Source organism: Ictidomys tridecemlineatus, chromosome 1 (assembly GCF_052094955.1).
Source record: "Ictidomys tridecemlineatus isolate mIctTri1 chromosome 1, mIctTri1.hap1, whole genome shotgun sequence".
NCBI classification, from domain to species: Eukaryota; Metazoa; Chordata; class Mammalia; order Rodentia; family Sciuridae; genus Ictidomys; species Ictidomys tridecemlineatus.
This window is the reverse complement of record NC_135477.1, coordinates 103,991,362-104,016,142: the sequence shown is the minus strand read 5'-3', so window position 1 is coordinate 104,016,142 and position 24,781 is coordinate 103,991,362. Positions and strand designations below refer to the sequence as shown.

The 24,781-nt window shown below is 36.9% G+C and overlaps 1 long non-coding RNA gene and 1 pseudogene across 3 annotated transcripts in view; one reads left to right on the top strand and one right to left on the bottom strand.

Moving 5' to 3' along the window:
- LOC110598231 (uncharacterized) overlaps nt 1-24,781 on the bottom strand; it is a 400,762-nt gene that overhangs the window by 248,133 nt on the left and 127,848 nt on the right. The gene's annotated exons all lie outside the window — the stretch shown is intronic.
- LOC101970647 (elongation factor 1-gamma pseudogene) lies at nt 20,351-21,683 on the top strand (annotated as a pseudogene).

Below are 24,781 nucleotides of genomic sequence, written 5' to 3'. Positions count from 1 at the left end.
GTGAGCTTATTTCACAAGTCCAGTGATAAGACTGAGAGTGTTGCTGCTTATATAAGGAAGACCATGCACATGGTTGAGTCACATGGGGATAAAAATTGAGTCACTCTTTTATTGCATTATCTTGTAAATATTGTCTATATACACATCTAATTATGTCTTACTGTACTCATTGAAATGTTACTTTCTTTTACAGCAATTTGCCTTTAAGTTGTTATAATGTCCTTGTTTTGAAGGTGGAGGAAATAAAACCATTATCCTTCACTGAAATTAGATACTGCATGTTGACTGATATTCTCAAGAATCTGATAAGTGAGAAGCACCAGCGAATCAAACTTCAGGGTCTACACCCAATCTCCTGAATTATACTGCCTCTTGGAAATAAGCCTCCTTTTAGATGTCTGACTGGACAAGATTAGGTAATAACACAATAACTAGCAAACACCAAAAAACAATTAGTACATGCCTTATAAAGGTGTTTCGGATGTGGTTTATTTTGAAAGGGGGATGGGAAGTTGCCAAGTCTCACACAAACCATGTTTATTCCCATACTTGAGCTAAATGATAAAAACTTCTTAAGTAAATTTTTAAATATTTTCCCACTACACCTGCCCCCATATCTCTTCCCAAAAAAATGCTGTTCAAAGCTCACTTAGGACTTCAGAAAAAGAAAATTGATTCAATGACAAGTAAAAACAGGAAGTGCCAACCTAGTATAATTCAACATTTATAGGTTTCAAAGTCTGATAAGAACCTCAAATTCCCACACTCTGCCCAGAGAAAAATGCTATCTCTTTGCTTAATCTACCTTTTATGCTGTATCTATAAAACCCAGAGTAAAGTGATCTGGCAATTTTATGCTCAATTTAGTCAATGTAAACAATAAAAAGTACACAATGCAAGTTCAAAACAAAATATGATATAGTCAATTGGGTTATCCCAATTGACCAAATTAATGAGATTAAATAACTCAAATTCAGCTTCCCAAACTATAGAGCTTCTCGGAAGAGCAAAGAACAAAACAGCAATAGAAGTTTTGAATAGGATTTTCAATAGCAGACTATACATAGCAATAGACATGTAGACTTTAGTAAGATGGAAAATGCTTAAGAACATTTGGTTTAGGCAGATAGTGTGGGTGTTTTGCTTTTGCTTCTTTGGTTATACCCCTCCTACCTGAAAATTGGTTAAAAAAAAAAAAAAAAACAGTGCTTTTCTACATTCTGTGTTTTTCAAATCATTTTTTTCTGGAGGAAAGGATGAATTTTCTGTGGGTAGCCATAAAAAGGGCCACAAATGTGGCCTGTCTATGTTGCTTATAATTTGAATAAAGAATGAATCTAATTAAAGTACCCAACCATTTCTGTGCAGCAATAGGGGTTTAGTGATGTTAAGTCTTCAACCTTGTCAAGGGAAACCAGAAATTCAGACTTTTGTTGCAATTTGTCTGGTTTATTTTAACACTGAGAAACTAGACAAAACGGGTTCATACATTTAAGTTGGCCCACTGACCACCACTGTAATATGTCCTATACAGAAAGTAACTTTCATTTGCAAGATTATTAATACACAAAATATATATATTTTACCAATTCTTCTATATTTATAATAATCCCTGTATTGTTTTAACTTTACACATTTTAAATTTTCTTGAGTCAACTAGTTACAGTCTCACTATGCATTAACCAAAGAGGATCCAGCTCTGAATTTGTGACATCAAAGAAATACAGTATAATGGTGGATAAAAGCCAGGAGATAAGTGAGGGACATGGTTATAGAGGACTGTATTCAGGATCAACAAGAGGTCAATTTATGGGGGTAATGATGGCAGATGAGGTTGTAAAAGCCAGATAGCAAAGGCCTTATTTGCCATAGTAACATGGATAAGCTACTGAACACATAAAATGCACCACATGCTGTGTTTGCACTGTACATTGCCCAACGTAACTTTCATGCCAACTTTTATGAGGGACTATCATTCTCTTCAATCTTACAGACGAGGAAACTGAAACTTAGGTCAAGAGAGCTGTCTAAAGCCAGGGTTGTGAATGGCAGTCGGAATCTGGGCTCACAACATGTGTCTGACTCCAAAACCTGTATTTTCAGCCACTATGAGATTGCTAAGGAATTTGGATTTCAGCCTAAAAGTAATGAAAAACAAATGAAGAATCTTAGACCCACATTATTCTATCCTGCTCATATATCACGCTGTGAGTTAAATAATGGAAAGTATGATTACTGTTTTATATCTGGAGAAACCAAGAAAGGTTAGGCAATTTAAGGCAAGGGAAACAATGGGCTCCTAGCACCCAAATAGATCAGTCTCTAGCCCAAGGCTCATGCTGGTTTTACATGGTTGGCACACATTACTTTCTGAATACTTGGTGTGCTTTCAACAATCATATTGCTTCAAATTCAGAAATTCCAAGAGTACATTCCCAATTAAATCCTCTTCCCAGCAGAACACTAGCTATTTCTAGCTAAGTAACTCCTAATTTGTGATGTCAATCTGAGAAATACAAAGTACCTACTGGGACAAAGAAGTACAGCCATCATCAATTTCTTCCTCAAAACTAACTGTGCATGCTGAACTACAAACCCTATTTGAATGTCAATGAGGCAATAATAGTTCCCTTTGTGTACTAATAACTCTTTAATAACATTCCTTGCATTGACATACAATTGCTATAAGTCATTTAACAATTAACTTTCTAACTTATAACCACATTTATTCATAACTGATTGAAAGTTTACATATCCTCCCTCAAGTTTTCCTTCAACAAAAATTTAATGCCATTTATATTGCTCAGGTTAAGACTAATAGTTAGAAGGGAATTACTTCTTTATAACAGTTATTTAACAACAGCTAAACCTAAAGTATGACAAAGATAGTTTCCTGTACACAGGGGAAGAGAGTCGCATAAATGAAGCTATGTTCCGATTGCTTTTGGTATGCCACAAAGCTATACTGTATCACCTCAATGCTTTCCAGAATAAAAAACAGATGAAATAACTTTCACCATAAAACATAAAGATAACAGCAACCACTTGTTGAGCACTAATGTATATGTCACAAGGACCCTCTGAAGAGGTATTATATCAACTTTTTCATAGGAGGAAACTGAGGCTCAGAAAAAGTAAATATTTTCCAAGATCATAAAACTAGCAAACAGATATCTATGAACTGAACTCAGAAAAATATGACCCCACGGTCATATAACAGTAAGCCCTAGAACAGTAGGAATCTTAGGCATTGGTAAAAGAAACAAAAATGAGACAAAGAATCTGGAAGTTTATTTGAGACTTAATATAGAAAGATCTTGGGGAATGGATGTCATTAAAATACAAGCATAAAATGTGAATATGAAATGAAATATAAGAAACATTACAGAATGAAGATAATACTTGTAAAACAGATGACAAACAGCAAACTAGGAATAGAGGGCAACTTCCTCAAATTGATAAAGAACATCAAAAGGCACAAAGCTTTTGCATACAGGTGAGAAACTAGATGCTTTCTCTCTGAGATCAGGAACAGAGCAAGATGTCCCTCTTGCCACTTCTATTCACCATTATACTAGGTATTCTAATTGGCACAATAAGGTAAGCAGAGGAAATAAGAGATAAATGGTTGGAAAGGATGAAATAAAACTATCATTCTTGCATATAGCATGATTTTCTAGGTAAGAAATAAAAACACAAATAACTCTTAGGACTAGTAACCAAGTATGCCAAGGTCACAAGAGACCAGTTGATATATAAGAGTTAATTGCTTTTCTAAATGCCAGGAATAAACAATTGTAATTTGAAACTTTAAAAAAAACAATTCTTTTTATAATAGTGCCAAAAATACTGATGTGTGTGCATCTATATATGTAAATCAGCTAAAAAATGGATAAACATACTGTGTTCATGGATGCCAATTTTTGCCAGATTTGGCATACATATACCTATAATTTCAGAGCCTTGGGAAGCTGAGGCAGGAGGACAGCAAGTTCAAAGCTAGCCTCTACAATTTAGCAAGACTTTTATCTCAAAAGCGGAGGGGGGGGGTGCAGAGGATATAACTCAGTGGTAAAGCTCCTCTGGGTTGAATCCCCAGCACCCCTCCCCCATATAAAATGTCAATTCTTCCCAAGATGACCAGCAAATTACTTCAATGCAATTTCAACCAAAATTTCAGCAAGTTATTTCATAGCTGTTGAAAGTGTATATGGAAAGGTAAAAGACCCAGAATTGCCAGCACAATGCTAAAGAAAGTTGAAGGACTCACACAAAAAATTCAATCCTTAATACAATCACAACAATGTGATATTGGCAAATAATAGACATTGGAACAGAAAGAAGAGTGCAGAAGTAAATTCATGCAAACATGGTCTTCTGATCTTTGATGAAAGAACAAGAACAATTCACTGGAAAAAAAAAGATAGTCTTTACAATAAATACGCTGAAACAATTAGATGTTCAAATGCAAAAAAGATCCTCGATGAGTTTACACTTTTCATAAAAATTAACCCACAATGCATCACAGACTTAAGTGTAAAATGCAAAACTACAAAAATTCTAGAAAAATACAGGAAAACATATGTGTACTTGGTTTTAATAATGAATTATTTACAATACCAAAAGCACAATCCATAAACAGATTTGTAAGTTGAAATTAATTAAAATTTAAAACTTCTGTTCCATGAAAACCACTGAGAAGAGAACAAAGTGACAAGCTATACACTGGGAGAAAAAAATGCAAAATACATATCCAATAAAGAACTTTAAACAAAAAAATATAAAGAACATTTTTAAATCAATAGGAAAACAGGCCCACTGAAGAATGGGCAAAAGATCTAAATAGACACCTCAGAAAGATAACACACAGATGACAAGTAAATATATTAAAATATCCTCAACATAATTCATCACCAGGGAATTGCAAATTAAAATGAGAAGATATCACCACACATCTATTAAAGTGGTTAAATTCTAAAAACAGACTACATTTACTGTAGGCAAGGATGCAAATCATTCCTTACTGGTGGATTTAACCATTTTGGAAGCATTTTACAAAGTTAAACACAATCTTACCATAAGATCCAATGACTGCACTCCTAATTATATACCTAACTGAAATCTCTTGTTCGTTCCAAAACATGCACATGAATGTTTACAGCAGGTGTATTTATAATCACCAAAAACTCAAAGCAACTAAGAAATCTTTCAATAAGTGAATGGATGAGCAAACTGTGATATATCCATATATGAAATATTATTTAGCAAGTAAAATTATGAACTATAAGCCCATAAAAAGATATATGTTAAGCCTACATACATTTTGCTAAGTGAAAGAAACCAGTCTGAAGAAAATATTTATTCTATAGCTCCAATTATATCACATTCTGTAAAAGATGAAATGACTTAAGATGGTGAAAAGTTCAGTGGTTATGTGGGAAGAGGAAGAAGGAGTTGAATAATTGAAGCACGTGGTATATTTTAGGACACTGAAATTATTCCATAGATTATTAAAAAGGTAGATATATGACTATCAATTTGTTTAAAAATATATATATTACAGCACCTTAGAGTAAACCTTAAGTTACAAAAATTTTTAAAACTTAATTTAGGAGGTCAAGAGGTTTCAGAATGGAATATAGACTGTGACAAAACAATGTAATTATATTTAAAATGTATGAAACAACTTCATAGAAGGGAGTGGGATAAATGACACTGACCTAAATAACTTGATAATCTGGAAAACTAAAGGAAAAGTCCTCTGATAAACACTGGACTCTTATTGTCTTCCCTGGCTATATGGGTTAACAATTCTGATACCACTAAACATAATGAAACAATTAAGGAAATGAATGACAGTTGAGGGGAGCCATGCTTCTTCTTGTTAAGGGTAGTTACAGATATGCAAGAGGAGGAGACTAGTATCCACATGGTTATGGATTGGATTTGAAGACATCGGTATAAACTTAGGTTCAACATAATATAGACACAGATGGTTACATATAGAAATTTTAAACACATTTACTTATATAATTTGAGAGGGCTTGAGGCAGGGATGTTCCCATAGCAACAAGCACATTTATAATGTCCAGGGTTCTTTTTTTTTTTCCTAATATATTGTCCAATGAAAGGAACCACAGCTCCCTGGGGAAATGGTTGATTCTAGAACTAGGGCAGTTGGCGCCTGGAGCATCTTGTAGTCCCACAAAGCAGTGTTGAGAGAAAGAAAGAGGAAAGGACAAAAAGGAATAATGATAAGGTAGACGTCAAAAGGGCACAAGAGCCAACTAAAGTGTCTTAATAACATGGGAACCCTGGGCAACAAAATAATATCAGATTATGACCTAAAATACAGAATTAATATCTGTGAGTCTAAACTGACATAAATAAGTGATAGAATAAATATGCCAGTAGAGGAGAAGATACTAATCTCCCTGGCAGAAGAATTACAAATAATTTACATAAGTACTGCACGTTCAAAAAAAGGTTTGAAGTCCCCACTCTTTGTTTGAGCTATACTTCCTTCCTGAGATGACAGAATGAAAAGTAGGGCTTGGTGGAGTGGTGACTTAGGAAAAACATCATCATCACCAACAATGATAAATTGTATTGGTAGATTGTATCTTTGACAAGATATAATAAAAATGGCACATTAGCTCTGGGATCTTCCTCCCAAATACCCATCACCCATTTCTAATCATGAGAAAAAAAGACAAATTCCAGTTTAGGATCACTCTATAAAATATCAAATGAGTGCTCCACAAAACTGTCAAGATAATCAAAAACAAGGACTGGCTGAGAAACTGTCTCAGCACATAGCAGTTTAAAGACAAATGACAATGAAATATAATGTGGTCTCCTGGGTAGTGTCATGGAGCCGAGAAAGAACATTAGAATAAGAACTAATTGGCTGGGGATGTGGCTCAAGTGGTAGCACGCTCACCTGGCATGCGTGCGGCCCGGGTTCGATCCTCAGCACCACATACAAAGTTGTGTCTGTCAAAAACTAAAAAATAAATATTAAAAAATTCTCTCTCTTTCTCTCTCTCTCTCTTTCTCTCTCTCTCTCTCTCTCTCTCTCTCTCTCTCTCTCTCTCTCTCTCTCTCTCTCTCAAAAGAAAAAGAACTAATTATGTCTCAGTGAAGTATGGGCCTTAGTTTATAATACTGGATTATATTGGTTCAAAAATTATGACAAATATACCATGCTTATGTAAAGACTCAAATAATAGGAGAAAATGTATGAAGGGGAAGATGGAAGAGGATATCATGGGGAACCCTCTGTGCTGTCTTCACAATAGCTCTGTGAATCCGAAACTGTTCTAAAATTAGAAGTTTATTTTTTAAAGTCACACATATAATATTACTAGTTCTAAAATATAAAGCGTGACAAATTGAAAAAGGGAAACAAACAACTCAAAATAAGGATAGGAAAAAGCTATGAACAGAATATTCACAGAAGAGGAAATCTCAATGACCAAAAAAATTGACCTTATTGGTAGATAAAAGGACATAGAAATTCCAACAAATACTGTTTTTAATCAAGAGTTTGGTCTACAATTTAAAGAGTAAAATATCCAGTGTTTACAAGAATACTGAAAATGGACACTGTTCTACATTGCTGATAAAAACATGTTAACTACAATATTTGCAAAGTATAGAACAATATTTATTACACTAAGAAACATATACACTTCCACCTAGCAATTGTATTTTGGGGCATCTATCCTATAGCAATAAAAACATCTCAATGACAAGATATATGCATATTGTATTTTTAGTGGTGAAAACTTAAGAAACAATCTCAATGTCCATCAATGGGACAATGGTTAGACTATTACATTGTATACAGACTATAGAAAATTATGCAGCTGATACAAAAATGTCTGTTAAACTGGAAGGATGTTATGATGTTATTTTAAATAGTAAAAGAAATATGCAGAGTAATATGTAGAGTGTGTTAGTATTTTGAAAACTCTCTGTATGTGCCTCTATGTTTACATATTTTTGGAAGCCTACACACCTGGCCAACATCAGTTTCCATAGGACAGCAGGATGCAGCTTCCCGTTGAATCTCTTGATACTCCTCACATGTGTTGTTATGGTTTAGATCTGGGACATCCTCCACTCTCATGTGTTCAGAGGTGGGTCTTTTGGGGAGTGATTGGATGGTGAGGGCTCTGACCTCTTCAGGGGATTAATGCTTCTGGCTAAATGAACTGTGGGGAGGTGGAGGAAACTGCACAAGGTAGAAATAGGCCACTGAGGGCATGCCCTGGAAGGCTTTATCTTCTCCTCCACCCCTTCTTCCCTCCCTCTTTCTCTTTCTATCTCTCCTCACAAGTTGAACAGCTTTCCTCTGCCACACCCTTCCACCACGATTGCTTCTGCAATCAAGCCAGCCAACCATGCACTAAAATCTCTGAAATTATGAGTCAAAATAAATTTTTCCTCCTTTAAGTTATTCTTGTAGGGCATTTTGGTCACAGTGACACAGAGCTGACTAATACATGTATACACAAAAATAAAATAAACTTTAAGTATGATTGTCATACACTACATTTAGCTGTGGGGTTTTCAGAAAAAAAAAAAGAATTCCAAAGCTGCAACAACTGAATTGACATAATCACCATCTAACAGCATCACTGTAACACAGAAAGATGAAAAGATATTTTCCATGGGACCACAGTAACCTACTTACTACATCAAGAGAAAAAGCACCAAGTTGTTTATTTTTGTCAGTCACGGACATGAGTGAAATGAGCCCAGTCCCTCTGTATTTGGTCCCATATAAGGGAGATTGTTGACTTCCTAGAAATTCAGAAGAGTTCACATGGCCTCTAACAATTCAGAGCAATACTGTTTTGGAAAGTAAAATGAGGTTCTGTGTATATACATACCAAATCGTACACAGAAGGACCCAAAACTATAAATTCAATTCCCAAGATGTCAGCAATCACGGGAGATGTCTCAAACCAGAAGTTCAGTCAGCAAGAGTAGTAGGGTACTCTTGAATAGACACAAACTCATTGAGGACTAGAAAGAAAAAGGCAGAAAAGAAAATTTTGCTGGATATTTAAAAATTGTTCCATTTCTTCCACATACAACAGTCAAAGCTCCATTCAGCAACACAAGTGAAATACGGCATCAGAAGTAATGTAATTTTAGTATTTAGCCATATACTCTGTGACCCAAGCAGTACCAATGGATATTTTTTGAAGGAATGTAGGGAAAAAAATCTTTGAGAAAGAAGTAATTGGAAGTAAAGTAAGAGAGGGTTAAGACTCTTCCATAGAGAAATAGCTATCTTTAGCTAGCAAGACTATAAACATATAGAAGAACTTCATGGAATGAAAGAACCAACAGAGGGAAAACTAAAGAATTTTTGTAGCCAATCTGCTTAACACAAATCTTGCAAATGGAGTGAAAAGATGTCCCAGTTGTAGTAAACCTACAGAATGTGAGTTTTTTGAGCTAGGTTAAACCATACCCACTAGACTTTATAGTAAGTTCTCTAGACATGCGGCCCAAAGAAAACATGCTAAAAAGAATGGGCAAAAAAAGGAGTCTTACATACCAAATAAGTGTATCAGTACATTTCAATAAGAACTTCAGAAATATTAAAAATATAGCAATCAAGAGTCAGGTCCCAGAGGTGGCAAAATTATAGTACTTATAGTAAGAAGATCCGTCACATAAGGGGGACATCTTAACTCTGAAAACCTCCAAAGACCTTATAAAGATGTGATTATACTTGTTCATATTTGAGACATTTTGAAATTTTGTATTAGACTCCAAAAAATACTCTAAAAAAGATATTTTCTCTAAATGTCTTAAGCCTCTCTTCATTAGGCAATTATGAGGGGAAGAAAAGGATGTAAGGAAGAGATAGAATAATGGAAAAGGTGCTAGGACAAGAGTTAGGGGCCTTGGGTTCTGGTCTTGACTGTCTCTGATGCACTGTGGTCCCCTGGCATCACCTCCACCATGCTCTGTTACATGAAAGGGATAAAGGATCCTACTCTGATATGCATTGCTATAACTGAAATGTGCTTTGTTTTGCTTTGAATGAACATTCACTTGTGCTTATGGTTCTGAATTTGAGCCAGTTTCCCATATTTTGTATCTGAAAATAAGGATATAATCAAATCTTAGCCAATTGTTTTGATTAAAAATTCTTGAAATATTTGAAATTTTCACCTGGAACTGCAATGGTCTAGACCAGTAGTTTAAAACAAGTTTTGCAATATCCTTTGGTCAACAGGTTTATTAAACAGAAGACTGATGTACAAAATAGAAAAGGGACAATGCTTTGCTAAAAACAAGAGGGTCAGGGGATGCAAAGCAAGGGGTAAAGGCACAGAGTTTTACTCTTCCCCGCTGTGTTTCCTCAGAATTCTCTGAGGGTTCCTGCTGAAACTGTAAGTCTCCTTAGACTGTGAAAATCGAGGCTTGATGACAGCTTACCACAAAGAGTACCATACACATACATATTTAGAAACAAATGTTAAGGAATGACTCTGTTTAAAGTATAGCAAAACTTCAGTTTCTACAGTGGGGTAACTCACATCATTTAGCCTTCACTTGGTGCCAACTAATCGTGAACACAGATGCATGGGCACTGAGAAGAATATGACCCTCTGTTGTAAAGTGGGTTTCCAGAGAATACAAAATATGCTCATATGATTTTTTTGTTTAGAATGCTATAAAAAGGAAAATATAAACGTAAAACCAAAATTGTATCAGAATTGCAGACTTATAAGAATATGCAACTCCCCCCACAAAGTTCTTCTAAGTACTCTCTTATTAAAATTGATTTCAGGAAGGGAAACACAACCTCAATGTTCCTTCTCAGAAGTCTGCAAGGTTTGTTGATACACATGTTTAAAGTCACTTTACTTTGGAGATAAAGAATGAAAAATGCAAACAGACTTCAATGAAGAATTCATCAGGAACCCAAGCTCAACCCAACCTATACCTCTATACTGAGAGTCAGTCATGACTGCCATCCTAGGAGGACCCTGGAGATTGTCCACATGCAAGCACCCTCCAGAGGCCTATATGGATGAGTTAATTTGTTTGTTTGGAATAGAGAGCAGGAAAAAGCAATATGAAAATAGAAATATGGGGTAGCAAGGTTTGTGGGTTTCTCTAAGCCACAGGGAGAGAGATGTGGTAGATCAATGATTCCCAAAGACACAGAACAATATCTGCTATGGCTTGAATATGGTTTGAGCGTGTCTCCCAAATGTTCATGTGTTGTAAGCTTGGTCCTCATAACTATATGGGAGGTGTTGTAACTTAAAGAGATAGGTTCTAGTTGGAGATCCTTAGGTCATTGGGGAAGCTGCCTCTTCAGAAGGTATTAAGGTCACTCTCATGGGACTTATGATTTCTCATGAGTTGAGATATTGTAAGAGCCAACTGGTCCCTGGCTTTCTGTTTGATGATGGGATCTCTTCCTCCCACATGCACTCCAACAATGATCATCTACTGTGAGGGGACATGGCCAAGCATCACACTCACCAGAGACTATACCATGCTGTTTGGACTTTCAGCCTCTAAAACTGTGAGCTAAATAAAACCTTTCCTTTATAAAGACCTGCCTTGGCTATTTCATTATTACAGTTATGCAAAACTGACTTTTGTGACATCTCAACATTTTAAATTTTTACCCAACCAATTTTGATGGAGTGTTTACTATATGTCCCATATATTATTCTGGGCAATGGGAACACAGCAGTGAAAAATTCACAAGTTCCTGCCTCTGAATGGAAGGGAAATAATACACAAATAATCTGTAGATCATAACAAGTTCTATGAAGGAAATAGAGCAATGCAATAAATGGGGACCACTTTGGACAGGATAAAAGGAGAAAGCCTCAACAAGGAGGGATTTTAAGATGGAAGGAAGAGAAAATGGGATGGGATGAGAAGAAGGAAGATAGTCAAGTCCAAGAAATAGCAAGAACAAAGGCTCTAAGGCAGGAGAAATCGTGGTTCCACTGAGGACACAAGGCAGGTAGTGAGACTGGACCTATGGAGAGTGGGTAGCTCAGCCAGGTTCCCTTCAGCACCACAGGGGTTTGCATTACTGTCCTCAGAGTTATGAAAACCCACTGGAGGATTTTAAACAAAGAAGAGAGTTTGTTTTATTTACTGATTTAAAGTATCATTCTACTGTGAAAGAAAGGAATGTAGCGTGCAAGAGTTCAAAAAAGGTGATTAGAAAAGAGATTAGAATTCTCTTGCTGTTGGCCAGGAAGGAAATGGTGGTGGCTTGGGATCAGGGGTGACAGTGAGAAGGAGACAAGCAAATAGTTTCAAAGTTTATTTTGGAAATAGAACTACAGAATTGCTCATGGGTTGGTTATGGGAGGTAAGTGAAAAGGTTAAAGGAAGAATGACTCCTAGGTTTTGGCTTTCGTAATTATAAGTCTGGTGGTGGTTGGAGCAGGGAGTCAGGAAGAAGTTGGCACAATCTTGGGGGAAAACTCAAGATGCTGACTAATGTTATCCAGACATCAGCTGGAGACTATCTAATCTTGAGAACCTTGGAAGGACACCTTTGAACCCTCAGCTCTATAGCTTAATTCCCTATAGGAGAACTAGATCTTCCCAAGATTTCTCTTTTCTCCCAGGGGTTGAGGATCTCATCATTATCCTGTGTTTATGACTTCTGTTTCCTTCCTGCCTCCATTCACCCCATCAACCTTTTACCCATTTCTTTTCCTCCTTTCATTTTAAATTGTGTGTACATGCATTTCCTTACCTTCTGCCTTTATTCATGAAAACACCAGTGGAACTTTATATACTGTCACAACATTGGCATACTGATTTCAACCAAGCACAATTAATTTTAAGGAAAATCTTATAATATCACACTCTGAATCTTTATCAAAGGTAATCCAGACAATGCTATTTTAATTAATAACAGCCTCATAGCATTTGAAATTGTATACATTTTTCTGCTTGCCAAAGCTATTACATTTTCTAAATGATTTCATATTTTCAGTGTTGTCCCTATCACCAAAATCACATTGTTCTTTGTACACATAATGGAGGTAAACATTTCTGATTTCACTTTCAGAATAATTATTTTTTAATGGATCTAGTAATGGTACCAGGGTCTTCATGAGAAGAAGACCATTCTTGTGCCAATCATGGTCACTTTTGTATCAAAGTCTTCATATTACTGAACAATTTCTTTCCAATAAAAGCAATGACTCATGACAGTTCCTGATGGAGAACATGTCCTATTGTAATCATGTTTCATCTCATTTAGTGTAGCATTAGCCAGTGACACAAGGAACCAGGACATCCTAGCTCCCTGTGACAAACTTTCAGTGGAAAATGCTTGCTCCTGTTGATGACTGCCTCTTATTCCCATCATATTCACAGAACAAATCTACTTAAGCTTAGCATTCTCTTAATTTTTACCTACTTGAATGAAGAGCATAACCACACTTATAACTGATTAATAATCTCTTCAAATTTTAAATGAAAGTATGAAAAACTATCTTGGAGGAAATTAAAAACAAATATATGCAATCTACATAGCTTACATTTACTTTTATCAAAAAATATTTATCATATACCTATAATAGGCAAAAAACTCTAGTGCTAAAGATATAAATGAATAAAAAATGGACTTAGCCCCTACTACCAGGTAGCTCAAAGATCTCAAAGTCTTTGTTTTATCATTCCAGCTGCAAGATGAACCATCATATGTGATCTATCCTGGGTTTCCTGCCTATAAGCCTTTAAAATAAATAAAAGATAATAAAAATTGTGTTAATTTTACATTGCTACAAAACAAATACCTAAGGCAGCTACCTTAATAAAGAGAAAAGGTTTACTTAGATCACATTTTTGGAGGTTCAAAATCCAAGGTCAAATGAGGGCCCCATGCATTTGGCCCAAGGTAAGGACAGTGGATGGTGGTGCATCATGGTGAGAGTGTCAGTAGGAGCAAGGGATCATATCTTGAACAAGAGCAGAGAGAAAGAAGATGGGTGAGGCCAAATTCTTTATAGAGCAACCCTCTTGTTATGGTTTGGAGGTGAGGTGTTCCCTGAAAGATCACATGAGACAATACAAGAAGGTTTGGAGGAGAAATGATTAGGTTGTAGCCTAGGCTAGTCACGAGTTAATCCCTTATGGGATTAACTCAAGTGGTAGGGTGTGGCTGGAGGAGGTGGGAATTAGGGCTTGGCTTTGGGTACATATTTGTATCTGGAGAGTAGCTTTTCTCTCTTCTTTCTGATCACCCTAATGTGAGCTGCTTCCCTCTGCCACACTCTTCCTCTATGAAGTTCAATCTCACCTTGAGCCCTGAGAAATAGAGCCAGCCTTCTATGGACTAAGACCTCTGAAACCATGAGCCCTCAAATAAACTCTTCCTCCTCTACAATTGCCCTGACCAGATCCTTTAGTCACAGCAGTGAAAAACCTGACTAAAACATCTCTTCTGAGAACCACTAAAGAGGTTGCACAAGAACTACCAACAAAGTCACTAGAAATACCTATACCCCAAGACCTAAGGACACCCCAATGGACCCACCTCCCAATAGTGCCACACTGGGGACTGAGCTTTTAACCACAATGGACCCTTGAGAAATACTCAAACCACAGGAAAGTTTGAACTAAAGCTCCATAAGTGGTCCTATTTCCTTAATTGTCAAGTAAGTTCCCATATTAAATGAGAAAATCCATTTAAAGGTATCCCATATGTTACTTGGTCCAATGCAGGCATTGACAAAACATTGGTCACCCTGCCACTCCCTTTTGTATAGGTTTAAAGTAAGTTTTACTGTCTTTCTAAACTGGGGTTCTACAAGAGAATTAAGCTCTAATGCCCAAAGACCTTATATAATGAATTAACTTTTCCCCTATGCAAACCAAAGTAACTACCTATGTGTCGCTGTTAGGATAGTTGTGAAAACACCTACTTTGATCATTTTCAGTCAGACTTACTTCTGTCATGCAAACCTTAGCTGAAGTTGAGAAAAGTTGGGGGACAATATTACTTTCATCATCTATTTTAAAAAGCAAGGCTAAATTCGGGAGGAAATCTAATTTGGTAAAGGCACAGAACCTAGAACAACAACAACAACAACAAAAATAAACCAGAAACCAAAAAGTCTCTAGAGAACTAAAGAAGTAAAGAGAAAAGTCAGACTCACTGAAGGTGAATGCTCTAAGCAAAACAACCATGCAGAGGCCAAGGCCAAGGAAACCCTGGTCAAAACTAAAATCAAATACAGTGCAGTGAAAACCAAAACAAATGGCCCATTCATTCACAGAAAGAGACAGACTAGAAATACTTAGAAACTATTATGATTCTCCATGTTCTTCGGGGGAATCTCAAAGCACTTGAGATAAACTGCTAAATGATCATATAAACTACAATATTCTAATCACATGAAGGGGACTGGGATGCCACTAAAATATCTCAAGGCTGAGAAGTTACTCAGATATGTCAGAAGCTAATCTGAAATTCCAAAAAGTGCTTAAAATCTTTTATTTTAATGACTCAGTGTCTCTTTCCCAGACAGGAAATTACCTAATTCAAGGACACAGAAATTCATCATGGCCTTATTCAAAGCTAACAAAGACACAACAAAAATGAATTTGTAGGGACTCACAGATACTTCTTAAATTAACATGTAATTGCCTACATCCATATAGTTCAACTGCATGGGTGACACATGCAATATTTCATAAGAAAAATCTATCATTAACAACAAAGGTTTATCACAAATCAACTTTAAGCAAGTGATATAAAAATGAGATTTATATTTAATGCACTGTTGTAAATTGCACCAATTGCCAGTGTTAACACTGGCAACATTACATGCCAAAAAAGCTTTTAAATGCCTGGAAGGAGAATGCTCTCCAAAACTGTTAGGAAAAAATGTCTTAAAGAGAGTTGGGAACAAAAAGTGAGGGAGAAAAACAACTTTCCTCTTGTCATTTAATATTCCATAGGAAGACCATAAAGAATATTCTAGAGTAAAGAAAAGATTAGACTTATCAATCAAGACAAGAAGAAAACAGGCTGTCCTTTTCTCCTTTACAATTCATCTATACAACTAGAAAGTATGGCTGGAATCACTTCAGTTTTCAGACACAGCAAGTAGCAATACTCAATGATATGAGTTCATTTTCAGATAAATTGACAATTCACTTTTTTATTGGTTCTTTTTAGTTGTACGTGACAGTAGAATCCATTTTGCCATAATTATACAAGCATGGAATATATATTGTTCTAATTCAGACCCTAGTACCTCTCCTAGGTGAGCACTCTATCAGTGGGCTACATTCCCAGCCTCTCTATAAATTTTAAATCAACTAAGGAAATATTATCTTGGGGATGATTGCACATAAATTTATCTATTATGTCTGAGTGTGAGGGCACATGCCTATAATACCAGTGACTTGCTGGATACAGTGACACATTCCTATAATCCCAGTAGCTCCAGAGGCTAAAGCAGGAAGATTACAAATTCAAAGCCAGCTTCAGCAAAAGTAAGGGATTAAGACCCTGTCTCTAAATAAAATACAAAATAGGGCTGGGGATGTGGCTCAGGTGGTCAAGTGCCCCTGAGTTCAATCCCCAGTACTTCCCCTCCAAAATAACCCCTGTGACTCCAGAGGCTGAAGTAGGAACACAAGCTCAAGGCCAGCATGGAAATTTTGTGAGACCCTGACTCACAAAAAGTTAAAGGGGCTAGGGATGTAGCTAAGTGGTAGAGCATGCTTGCATTCACTTTCTAGTACTACTCATAAAAATAATGTCTATTATACTCTCCTTGATCTATAATTTGACATTTTATATTAATGATAAATTATTCCAACCTATTTCAAAGGCTTAGATCATTGAACTGTTCAAATGCCATTGCTAATGAAGTTTTATATAACAAACATACTCATGCCCCTAATGTACAAATGAAGTAAGTCAATATGCCTTCACAACATGGGGGACCAATCCACTTCATCACTTTGTTTCAAGTAATTAGAGGCTAACGTCCCAGCTTTGGGTCCAAATGATTTCAAAATATGACTTCCTGGCTTATTAATGTTATGACCTTAGCCTCTTTATTAGTTTTCTCATCTAATGTTCTCTGCATAGTGCTAATAATGGAAGTTAACAGATTATTACAAAGTATTTTTGCACAGTCTGTAATACATAGAGATAAACAAATGATAGCTGTCATTATTGTGAGGAAACAAAGGATTGTAGGATGTCATGATTTGAATACTCACAAATATAAAAGGTTTCAGAGACTATCTTGGTTTCAGGAAATATTTAAGGAAGTTTACAAAAATAATTAAAACATAAAGCTCCTAAAACAAATGCAAGAAAGAGAGAGAGAGAGGGAGAGAGAGAGGGAGGAAACAAATTGAAGGAGCAAAATGTCAAAAAGATGAGCTTCAACAGTGCATACAATACAAATTCTCAGATAAAACAGAACAACTACTTAGGAAGATAAATCAATAATCACTTATCCTAAAGCAAGACAAGGAACTTTTTCTAAGACAGAATGAAACATTTTCAACAATATCTTCATTGAAGATAGATTTCATAGGCTGTATTTCAATATACTTTCCTCACAAATTGCAGTGATATATTTTTTGTAAAATTGTAAATTCTATACTAAGCAAACAAAAATATTGTCTCAATTTGAGAATTTAATAATATATCAGGCTTTGTGCTGAGTTTGCAAATGAATTACCAGAAGGAACTTTCCTGGATGAAATGGGAATCGATAAAAAATCGCCCCATCAAACAAGCCCACCACACTCTGCACTGATCCTTCTGGAAGCCAGTCTTCATTGAGAAAAGAGAAAGCAGTTACTTTTTGAACAAATGGAGAACATCCCTGTGAGGGAAACGAGAAGCAGACCAAGGATAATAAATGTAAGAAGTCTTTAGAATTACATTTTATCCCCTCCCCATGCCTTTAAACTCTTTTTTTCTCTTACTAAGTAATATCAAAATTCTAAAAATGAAAGGGGCAACAAATTAGGGAGACAGCATTCCATACCACTGCCAATTTGGAAAAGGAAGGGAAGTGCTTGGAATGAGAATAGTCCTCTGCGCCAGGTAAATCCAAGCAAATGCAAATAGATAATTTGAAAAAAAAAAAAAAAAGATAGCAATATCTCATAGAAAGGTAAGAAGAAAGAAGAGAAGGAGGAGGGAACAACTACCTGACTTTTATTGAGTGCTAACTGAGCATTTAAGCTGAGTATCTCATTTCAAGTTCACAATGACCTTATGAGGGAAGTACTATTATTATTATTCCCTTTTTGCAAAGAAAGAAACAGAAAAATGTCAAAATCATTCGCTTGCTGTTCCATAGGGTCTGGAAATGGCAGTGCCGGGATTCAAAGGCAGACAATCTAGAAGCCCCTCTCACAATGTCCCCCATTCGATGAAGAATCCACTCACATATCTGATTCAGTTTCACCACTATGCTAGCTTCAACCTTTGAAAAGCTAACCTTTAGATGCCTGCCCCATCACAGAGAAAAGTCACTGAGGTCACTGGAAATCATAAGTCAGAATTATTCATATCTACCATGAAATATGACATTCATGTAGTCTTTAATCATTGAACTATCAACCCAAAGGTTCACTCTTTAAATATAAGGGCACTTTATACACATTTAAAATGTTAAGTAAAATACTGTCATTAATTTTGGAGACTACATCCTATGCTTGTTCTGCTCTTAAAGGCTGAAGAATAAGTAACAGGCTCAGAATTATACTAAATCAGAGCCTGATTTGGTAAAATATGAGCACTTGCAATAAATATAAACTATCCCCTTGGGTTAAGATACATTTGTACACAGCAAGCAGTAACACTGAGTTCTAAAGATAGGGATAGTTTTAAAATTTTAATGGAAAGGGATAATTGTAGAAGACTAGTCATTAAAGTCATTTGATGTCCTATCTAAACATCAAAGATCAGAGTAAATAAGGTGACAGGGCATAAAGTAAAATGGCATTAAGATAACTTTACTGTTACCTTCAGTACACGCTATTGTTATACATTAATAGTTGCTGTAACCTTCAGCTTTGTTTTAAATAATTTATATTGCTTTGTTACCATTATTACTAACTTATTTCATATTGACATGAGATCAATGCTTAAAGTATTTGTTGTCAATATTAAGAAGTATAGAGGGCCGAGGTTGTAGCTCTGTAGTAGAACACTTGCCTAGCACGTGTGAGGCACTGGGTTTGAGCCTCAGCACCACATAAAAATAAATAAAGAAAATAAAGGTATCGTGTCCATCTATCACAAAAAATTTAAAAATTAAAAAAAAAGTATAGGGGGCTGTGGTTATGGCTCAGTGGTAGAGTGCTTGCCTAGCTTGTGTGAGGCACCGGGTTCAAGCCTCAGCACCACATAAAAAATAAACATAAAATAAAGATATTGTATCCATTCATAACTAAAAATATTTTTTAAAAGTATTAAGAAATACAGGTATTGGCCGCTATCACCTTGCTCATTAATTGTACACATGTATGAACCTCTACCTATGTATGTGTGAGATAATTCTTACAGGATGAGAATATAAGCAAAAAGTAGGGGGTTAACACATTTAGATGAAAAATGTGAAAGATATAATAAATTGCAGTTAAATCTGAGTCAACCCCATCTATTTGTGGGGGGGCAATTCAAGATATTTAAAATCAGAGGGTAAAGGAAGAGAGAAGGAGGAGGAGGAGGAGGAGGAGGGATGTTTAAAGATTTGGGATGAGGAGGCAACTGAAAAGGACATCAGGTCTTGCAACTCTGAGAAGAGAATCAGAGTGGACTTCCCATCATTCCAAACTTTAACTGGAAAAATAGCCACCTAAAATAACACCTTAAAACTCATGCCAAGAATATAAAAGTTTCAGAAACCTTATTTCTGAGTTCCCCATCATTATTTTAACCTCTACCAGTACTTAGGAATGAAATTTTTTTTATTAGAAGTAAATAATGTGAGCCACCATGCGGTTAGTAAAATAGAGGACTGGTCTGGATGTCAGAATAAATAATGACAAAGAAAAACCACTCCACCTCTAAGATTGTGGACATCACAGAGATGATACAAATGTGCTAAAATAGTGGATATGAGTGTTCTTCTTAAATTTGCTCAAATTTAGGCAACTCTTATTATAAGCCTTATATATGTACCCCCAAGGACCTCTAATGCCATATTTATTTGAATAGAACAAACCAAAGAGATCATTTAGAAAAAAAAATAGATAGAAAGAAATCATTGATAAGCCCTGGTGGCTTACTTTGCAGCAGCATGAGAGCCCCACCCCCTTTATCTGCAGAAGCACCATGTCAGCTGGGACCCTGTACACATACCCTGAAAACTGAAGGGCCTTGAAGGCCCTCATCGCTGCTCAGTACAGTGGGGCTCAGGTCCGCGTGCTCTCCACACCACTCCACTTCCACTTTAGCCAAACCAACCATACCCCTGAATTTCTCCACAAATTTCCTTCTGGCAAGGTTCCAGCATTTGAGGGTGACAATGGATTCTGTGTGTTTGAGAGCAATGCCATCGTCTACTATGTGAGCAATGAAGAGCTGCGGGGAAGTACTCCAGAGGCAGCAGCCCAGGTGGTGCAGTGGGTGAGCTTTGCTGATAGTGACATAGTGCCCCCAGCCAGTATCTGGGTGTTCCCTACCTTGGCCATCATGCACCACAACAAACAAGCCCCTGAGAACGCAAAGGAGGAGGTGAGGTGAATTCTGGGCTTGCTGGATGCTCACTTGAAGACAAGGACTTTTCCTGTGGGTGAAGGAGTGACACTGGCTGACATCACAGTTGTCTGCACCCTGTTGTGGCTCTATAAACAGGTCTTGGAACCTTCTTTTCACCAGGCCTTTCCCAATACCAGTCGCTGGTTCCTTACCTGCGTTAACCAGCTCCAGTTACGGGCTGTCTTGGGGGAGGTGAAACTGTGTGAGAAGATGGCTCAGTTTGATGCTAAGAAGTTTGCAGAGAGACAGCCTGAAAAGGAGACCCCACGGAAAGAAAGGGGTTTGCGGGAAGAGGAGCAAAAGCTCCAGGCCGATTGGAAAGAGGAAAAAAAAGGCACCCGCCTCAGCTCCAGAGGAGGAGATGGATGAATGTGAGCAGGCACTGGCTACTGAGCCCAAGGCCAAGGACCAAACCTTTGCTCACCTGCCTAAGAGTACCTTTGTGTTGGATGAATTTAAATGCAAATACTCCAATGAGGACACGCTCTCTGTGGCCCTGCCATATTTTGGGGAGCATTTTGATAAGGATGGTTGGTCTTTGTGGTACGCTGAGTACCGCTTTCCTGAAGAGCTCACCCAGACCTTCATGAGTTGCAACCTCATCACTGGAATGTTTCAGTGATTGGAAAATCTGAGGAAGAACACCTTTGCCAGTGTCATCCTCTTTGGAACCAACAATAGCAGCTCCATTTCTGGAGTCTGGGTCTTCCAAGGCCAGGAGCTTGCCTTTCCACTGAGTCCAGATTGTCATGTAGACTGAGAGTCATACGCATGGCAGAAACTGGATCCTGGCAGCGAGGAGACCCAGACCCTGGTTTGAGAGTACTCTTCCTGGGAGGGGGCCTTCCAGCATGTGGGCAAAGCCTTCCATCAGGGCAAGATCTTCAAGTGAACATCTCTTACCATCACCTAGCTGCCCTTCAGGGAGATGGGGTTCATTAAAGGAAACTGAACATGGGGGAAAAGAAAGAGAGAAAGAGAAAGAGAGAGAGAGAGAGAGAGAGAGAGAGAGAGAAATCATTGATGATATTTTTATATATCAAAAACCTAGATCACAATAAAAAATCATCTCTTTAGTTGAGATGTCTCACATTAAGCATGTGTGGATCTCCTACCATGTCCTGAGCACTATGCTAGACTCTGGAGAGCAAAAATTAGTAGGAATAGTACCTGTTCTCTAGAGCCTCCAAGTTGCTCCATTGACTACACATTATCTGATAAGTAGTAGAAATGATCACACTGTCCAAGCTGGACAGGTACTTTATTTTACCTCATCTATACAAAACACTTATTGAAATAGATACAAAGTGAAATAAAAATGGAAACTTGATTCCGTCATCTGAATATTCATTAACAACCTGCGAAACAAACCCCACTTCCATAAAACAGTGAACTCCTGCTGGGAAGTCTTGGGTGGTTATCTTATTTCATCAACTGTCACATGCACATGAACTCTGAGTTGATCCTCTATCCCCACTAAGGGAGCTCCTTGCTTGTTTCCTCAGACACTTTGTTACAAGGGAACAACCTAGGGCCCCAGGTGATTTTGATTTGAACAGCAGGTGTGAACGAGTTGAATTTACCTTAGCCTGGATTTATCTAACTCAAATATTGCCAGTGCCATTTATTATTTTTTAGTAAGAAGAAAAAGAGTCTCAGAAAAAAAACTTGGACTCTGCTCTTAGGGTTTGGGAATTCACAATCCAAGGAAGAAATTCTTGGTTCCAGAACTGAGTTATAACAGAAAAATGAAAGTATCTCAGCATTTCAAAATTGTTGAAGGAAAAGCTCTCTTCTTGTTACAAGTAGTTCATCTTTAGCAGTATTCTCTCATGTTTATAATAAAATCTTTCTTTTACTTCTGATGAGAAGAAGACAAGCTAGTGTTTCAAGCTAAAAAAGGTACTTTCTCAAAACTTATATTTTTGCCTTTGTGATTCTTTTTCTAACTAAATCAAAACTGACCAATGAGATTTTGAAAGAAAACTCATTTTTCAACAGCATCCTATAATCATAGACATTCTCATCACTGAAATAGCTTAAATAATTATAAATTATGATTAAAACCATTTGAAGCCCTGCCAACCTAAAAGACACAATTTTGGAATGGGATAAGAAAATTAGAATGCCTGATTACAGAAGGAAGAAAAAACTCTTTTGATTGAAAGAATGGACTAAATTTGGATTAAAATTATTTTTATCTTTTCATCACAATACCACACCATTTGGTTTAACTCGTGGGGGAGGCAGTGAGAAGAGAATAAAGGGATGGATCAAAACGTCTCGCTTAGTAATAGTCCCTTGTTATGTCCTTGTTTCTCTCCCAAGGAGTGTCCCTGGGAACTTCATTGACAGCCCATCTCTCACTGACTGGGCAAGCCCACACATATTTTCCTATCCTGGAAATCTTTGCTTCTAAAAGAACTAATGACATGATCCCCTTCCACTTACACTTCAACTGAACTTACAAATGAAATTTGCAGACTAGCATGATCAATTGTATTTCTTGGCTTAATTCAACCTCAGAGCTTCACCTCCAAAATGCTGACTGTGTAAACTTGCTGAAACTAATCTGAACCTTTCTTTAAGCAAGTTTTGTCCTGATGGTTTTGTATTCTCCCCCCCCTGCCCCCCACATCAAAGTGAACACAAGCTCAAATACTGGGTGGAGTTAGTCCCTATGATTACTACAGACCATTTAACCAAAGGAAACCATGAAAGGATTAGATCCTGATGGCTCTATCCTCTTTAACAGTCATAGTAGCTAGGCTTAACAACAAAACCAAAATGTATTATGTGCCTATTCTGCAGTATGCATCATGCTAGATCATATAGATATAAGCAAAGATGATAATATATTAACAATAACAATAATAACTCCCCCAAGGCCTCATCATATGTCCAAAACATCAGTGTGGCACACACTATTCCATGTGCTAGATTGTAGCAGAGATCACCATCTGTCCTTTTGAAAGTTATGTTGCAGTGGGCATAGATAGGCAGTCTTTTAAAAATCACTAAGAAAGGGCTGGACATGTAACTGAGAGGCAGAGCATTTGCCTAGCATACATGAGGCCTTGGGTTGAATCCCCCACACTGGGAGCAAGGAAGGAAAAAAGGAAGGAATTCAACAGAAAAATAATATGGTATTTTAGATGGTGATACTACAATATACCAGGTGCAGCTTCTGAGGAGTAGACCAACATGGTAGCCCTGGAGGTGATGAAACAGGGTCCGAACTTAGATAGATCAGTTAGAACACTTGAATTATAATGCAACAGAAAACACTCTACCAAAATAAAAGGCAGAATATTGGAGAATCTCATGAAATTGACAGAGAACGTGGAGAACCAGATTTGGGAATAGGGTAAGAACAAGACTAGGAATACCTGACCATGATGGCAATATTCCTGGAGTGCATGAACTTCAACTATTGCTTTCAATTATTGCTTTCAGCTCAAGAGTCAATTAACCAGGAAAGTTCAGCTTTCCCATCTGAGATCATTTGCCCTTTTCTTGGCTTACACAGCACAAGAGGGTAAGAACCCAGTACTTCTCCAGGAGGAGTGCAAAGAGGATTGATTTACTATCCCCATTTCCCCAGGACTACATTGGACAGAAGAGAGATAACACCCAAAAAAGAAATCCAGATGATGAAAAGGAGAAGAATAAATGCCAGAAAATCTAGGGAGCTACTTGTGTCCACTATAAATTGCGTGTAATCTAGTGGATAAGGCAGGATTATAAAAGAAAACTATCAGAGAATAAAGGCTCTTTCACAAACTAACCCATTCTTTTGCACTAAAGAGGTATTGGTAGTGTCTGGATGTCACTTTACCTCTTTCTAGGTATGAATATAACCCTGGCATTTGCCAAGCTGCCATGGATAATGGCTTATTTTGTAGTCAAGTAGTCACATTTACAAAGTTTTCATATAAAAAAGGCCCTAAATCTCTAGATACGCCATTTTTTAAAAATTTACAAAAAAAAATATTTAATTTGCTT